This window comes from Boleophthalmus pectinirostris, unplaced genomic scaffold, assembly GCF_026225935.1.
Source record: "Boleophthalmus pectinirostris isolate CB_2022bp ecotype Guang Dong unplaced genomic scaffold, ASM2622593v1 HiC_scaffold_22, whole genome shotgun sequence".
In the NCBI taxonomy this organism is placed as follows: domain Eukaryota; kingdom Metazoa; phylum Chordata; class Actinopteri; order Gobiiformes; family Gobiidae; genus Boleophthalmus; species Boleophthalmus pectinirostris.
In genome coordinates this window covers 42589554-42595404 of record NW_026571190.1, presented here as the reverse complement: position 1 = coordinate 42595404, position 5851 = coordinate 42589554, and the positions used below count along the sequence as shown (strand labels likewise).

General features: G+C 53.4%; 1 protein-coding gene across 1 annotated transcript in view; it reads left to right on the top strand.

Moving 5' to 3' along the window:
- Positions 1–5851, top strand: part of LOC110166015 (fibrinogen C domain-containing protein 1-like) — a 22235-nt gene that overhangs the window by 5022 nt on the left and 11362 nt on the right. The gene's annotated exons all lie outside the window — the stretch shown is intronic.

The following is a 5851-nucleotide window of genomic DNA, read 5'->3' as shown; positions in this document are numbered from 1 at the left end:
GTGTGTTCAGTAGTGTGTTCAGAGGTAGGTGTGTTCAGTAGTGGAGTGTGTTTCAGTAGTGGTGTGTTCAGTAGGTGGATGTGTGTTCAGTAGTGTGGAGTGTGTTCAGTAGGTGGAGTGTGTTTCAGTAGGTGGAGTGTGTTCAGTAGGTGGAGTGTGTGTTCAGTAGGTCAGTAGTGTGTGTTCAGTAGTGTGTGTTCAGTAGTGGAGTGTTCAGTAGGTGGAGTGTGTTCAGTAGGTGGAGTGTGTGTTCAGTAGGTGGAGTGTGTGTTCAGTAGTGTGTTCAGTAGGTGTGTGTTCAGTAGGTGGAGTGTGTTCAGTAGGTGGAGTGTGTCAGTGTTCAGTAGGTGGAGTGTGTTCAGTAGTGTGTGTTCAGTAGGTGGAGTGTGTTCAGTAGGTGGAGTGTGTTCAGTAGGTGGAGTGTGTGTTCAGTAGGTGGAGTGTGTGTTCAGTGGAGTGTGGAGTGTGTGTTCAGTGTTCAGTAGGTGTGTGTGTTCAGTAGGTGGAGTGGTGTGTGTGTTCAGTAGGTGGAGTGTGTTCAGTAGGTGGAGTGTGTGTTCAGTGTGTTCAGTAGGTGTGTGTGTTCAGTAGGTGGAGTGTGTTCAGTAGTGGAGTGTGTGTTCAGTAGTGTGTTCAGAGTGTGTGTTCAGTAGGTGGAGTGTGTTCAGTAGGTGGAGTGTGTGTTCAGTAGGTGGAGTGTGTGTTCAGTAGGTGTGGTAGGGGTGTGTGTTCAGTAGGTGGAGTGTGTGTTCAGTAGGTGGAGTGTGTGTTCAGTAGGTGGAGTGTGTGTTCAGTAGGTGGAGTGTGTGTTCAGTGGAGTGTGTGTGTGTTCAGTAGGTGAGTGTGTGTTCAGTAGGTGGAGTGTGTGTTCAGTAGGTGGATGTGTGTTCAGTAGGTGGTGTGTGTTCAGTAGGTGGAGTGTGTGTTCAGTAGGTGGTGTGTGTTCAGTAGGTGGAGTGTGTTCAGTAGGTGGAGTGTGTTCAGTAGGTGGAGTGTGTTCAGTAGGTGGAGTGTGTGTTCAGTAGGTGGAGTGTGTGTTCTGTAGGTGGAGTGTGTGTGTTCAGTAGGTGGAGTGTGTGTTCAGTAGGTGGAGTGTGTGTTCAGTAGGTGGAGTGTGTGTTCAGTAGGTGGAGTGTGTGTTCAGTAGGTGGAGTGTGTGTTCAGTAGGTGGAGTGTGTGTTCAGTAGGTGGAGTGTGTTCAGTAGGTGGAGTGTGTTCAGTAGGTGGAGTGTGTGTTCAGTAGGTGGAGTGTGTTCAGTAGGTGGAGTGGAGTGTGTTCAGTAGGTGGAGTGTGTTCAGGCTCTGACGATGTAAATATGGAGTCACTTTACAAGAAAACAAAAATAACTTTTCTGTCATTCTGGTTTATTACCAGAAAAAAAAAGTTTATTCATAAAAGAAAATTCTCAAATATAAAATCTTCCATCTTTATCTCTATTCATTTTTTAATTTTTTATTTTTTTACAATTTAAGAAAAACTGAAGGTCTGAGATCTGAGGTTCTGTTCTGTTCTTCAGGTTCTGTCTTTGTTCCAGAGTTCAACGCTGGACAAACACAAAGGTACCACACACCTCATCTGTAGTACTCTGCAGTACTCTAACAGTACTCTGAAGTACTCTAACAGTACTCTGAAGTACTCTGCAGTACTCTAACAGTACTCTGAAGTACTATGCAGTACTCTGCAGTACTCTAACAGTACTCTGAAGTACTCTGCAGTACTCTGTAGTACTCTGAAGTACTCTGCAGTACTCTGCAGTACTCTGAAGTACTCTAACAGTACTCTGAAGTACTCTGCAGTACTCTGCAGTACTCTGCAGTACTCTGAAGTACTCTAACAGTACTCTGAAGTACTCTGCAGTACTCTGAAGTACTCTAACAGTAAAAAAAGAGCACAGAACATATGTGACCCCGACACACGTGACCCCGACACACGTGACCCCGGCACACACATGACCCTGACACACGTGACCCTGACACACACATGACCCTGACACACGTGACCCTGACACACACATGACCCTGACACACGTGACCCTGACACACACATGACCCTGACACACGACCAGCACATTTCTGTTCACATTAGACCCGTGATTCTTTGGGCCAAATCAGTTCCATCTCGGTGCCTGCTGCAGTTTGAACTCTGAACCGACAGACGAGACGAGACACGAGACGAGACGAGACGAGACGAGACGAGACGAGACGAGACGAGAGACGAGACGAGACGAGACGAGACGAGACGAGAGAGACGAGACGAGAGACGAGACGAGACGAGAGACGAGACGAGACGAGACGAGACGAGACGAGACGAGAGAGACGAGACGAGACGAGACGAGACGAGACGAGAGACGAGATGAGACGAGACGAGACGAGAGAGAGACGAGACGAGACGAGACGAGACGAGACGAGACGAGACGAGACGAGACGAGACGAGACGAGACGAGACGAGACGAGAGAGACGAGACGAGACGAGAGACGAGACGAGACGAGAGACGAGAGACGAGAGACGAGATGACGAGACGAGACGAGACGAGAGACGAGACGAGACGAGACGAGACGAGACGAGACGACGAGACGAGAGACGAGACGAGACGAGACGAGAGACGAGACGAGACGAGATGAGAGACGAGACGAGAGAGAGACGAGACGAGACGAGACGAGACGACGAGACGAGAGACGAGAGACGAGACGAGACGAGAGACGAGACGAGACGAGAGACGAGACGAGAGACGAGACGAGACGAGAGACGAGACGAGACGAGAGACGAGACGAGAGACGAGAGACGAGAGACGAGATGAGACGAGACGAGACGAGACGAGACGAGAGAGACGAGAGAGACGAGACGAGAGACGAGACGAGACGAGACGAGAGAGACGAGACGAGACGAGACGAGAGAGACGAGACGAGACGAGAGAGAGACGAGAGAGAGACGAGAGACGAGACGAGACGAGACGAGAGAGACGAGAGAGAGACGAGAGACGAGAGACGAGACGAGAGACGAGACGAGAGACGAGACGAGAGAGACGAGACGAGACGAGAGACGAGACGAGACGAGACGAGAGACGAGACGAGAGACGAGAGAGACGAGACGAGAGACGAGACGAGACGAGACGAGACGAGAGAGACGAGAGACGAGACGAGAGACGAGACGAGAGAGACGAGAGACGAGATGAGAGACGAGAGACGAGAGACGAGACGAGACGAGAGAGACGAGACGAGACGAGAGACGAGACGACGAGAGACGAGAGAGACGAGACGAGACGAGACGAGACGAGACGAGACGAGACGAGAGACGAGACGAGACGAGACGAGACGAGACGAGACGAGAGACGAGACGAGACGAGACGAGACGAGACGAGACGAGAGACGAGAGAGAGAGAGACGAGAGAGACGAGACGAGAGACGAGACGAGAGACGAGAGACGAGAGACGAGAGACGAGACGAGAGACGAGAGACGAGAGAGAGACGAGAGACGAGAGACGAGACGAGAGACGAGAGACGAGAGAGAGACGAGACGAGAGACGAGACGAGACGAGACGAGAGACGAGACGAGAGACGAGAGACGAGACGAGACGAGAGAGAGACGAGAGACGAGACGAGAGACGAGAGACGAGACGAGACGAGAGACGAGAGACGAGACGAGAGACGAGACGAGAGACGAGACGAGACGAGAGACGAGACGAGAGACGAGACGAGACGAGAGACGAGAGAGAGACGAGACGAGACGAGACGAGAGACGAGAGATGAGAGACGAGAGACGAGACGAGACGAGAGACGAGACGAGAGACGAGACGAGAGACGAGACGAGACGAGAGACGAGACGAGACGAGACGAGAGACGAGAGACGAGAGACGAGACGACGAGACGAGAGACGAGACGAGACGAGAGACGAGACGAGAGAGAGAGACGAGAGAGAGACGAGATGAGAGACGAGACGAGAACGAGAGACGAGAGACGAGAGACGAGACGAGAGAGAGACGAGAGACGAGAGACGAGAGACGAGAGACGAGACGAGAGAGAGAGACGAGACGAGAGACGAGAGACGACGAGACGAGACGAGACGAGACGAGACGAGACGAGACGAGAGAGAGACGAGACGAGACGAGACGAGACGAGAGACGAGACGAGACGAGACGAGAGACGAGAGACGAGAGACGAGACGAGAGACGAGACGACGAGACGAGACGAGAGACGAGACGAGAGACGAGACGAGAGAGAGACGAGAGACGAGACGAGAGACGAGACGAGAGACGAGACGAGAGACGGAGAGAGATGAGACGACGAGACGAGAGACGAGACGAGAGAGACGAGAGACGAGACGAGACGAGACGAGACGAGACGAGAGACGAGACGAGACGAGACGAGACGAGAGACGAGAGACGAGAGACGAGAGACGAGAGACGAGACGAGAGACGAGAGAGACGAGAGACGAGACGAGACGAGACGAGAGACGACGAGAGACGAGACGAGACGAGAGAGACGAGACGAGAGAGACGAGAGACGAGGAGACGAGAGAACGAGAGACGAGACGAGAGAGACGAGAGAGACGAGAGACGAGACGACGAGACGAGAGACGAGACGAGACGAGAGAGAGACGAGACGAGAGACGAGACGAGAGAGAGACGAGAGACGAGAGACGAGAGAGACAGACGAGAGACGAGACGAGACGAGAGAGACGAGACGAGACGACGAGAGAGAGACGAGAGACGAGACGAGAGACGACGAGAGAGAGAGACGAGAGAGACGAAGACGAGACGAGAGACGAGAGAGACGAGGAGACGAGAGACGAGAGACGAGAGACGAGACGAGAGACGAGACGAGAGACGAGACGAGACGAGCAGACGAGAGACGAGAGACGAGACGAGAGACGAGAGACGAGACGAGAGAGACGAGACGAGAGACGAGAGACGAGACGAGACGAGACGAGAGACGAGAGAGAGACGAGACGAGAGAGAGACGAGAGACGAGAGACGAGACGAGAAGAGACGAGACGAGAGACGAGACGAGACGACGAGACGAGACGAGACGAGAGACGAGACGAGAGACGAGACGAGAGACCGAGAGAGAGACGAGAGAGACGAGAGACGAGACGAGAGACGAGACGAGACGAGACGAGACGAGACGAGAGACGAGACGAGACGAGAGAGACGAGAGATGAGACGAGACGAGAGACGAGAGACGAGACGAGAGACGAGACGAGAGACGAGACGAGAGACGAGACGAGAGACGAGACGAGACGAGACGAGAGACGAGACGAGAGACGAGATGAGACGAGACGAGAGACGAGACGAGAGACGAGAGACGAGAGAGAGACGAAGAGACGAGAGACGAGACGAGAGACGAGAGAGAGACGAGAGACGAGACGAGACGAGAGACGAGAGAGACGAGATACGAGAGAGAGAGACGAGACGAGAGACGAGACGAGAGAGACGAGACGAGACGAGAGAGACGAGAGACGAGATGAGACGAGAGACGAGACGAGAGACGAGACGACGAGAGACGAGACGAGAGACGAGACGAGAGACGAATGAGACGAGAGAGAGACGAGACGAGAGACGAGATGAGACGAGACGAGAGACGAGATGAGAGACGAGAGACGAGACGAGAGACGAGATGAGACGAGAGACGAGACGAGAGACGAGACGAGAGACGAGAGACGAGACGAGAGACGAGATGAGAGACGAGAGACGAGAGACGAGAGACGAGAGACGAGATATGAGACGAGACGAGAGACGAGACGAGACGAGACGAGACGAGAGACGAGATGAGACGAGACGAGAGACGAGAGACGAGACGAGACGAGAGACGAGAGACGAGACGAGAGACGAGATGAGACGAGAGACGAGATGAG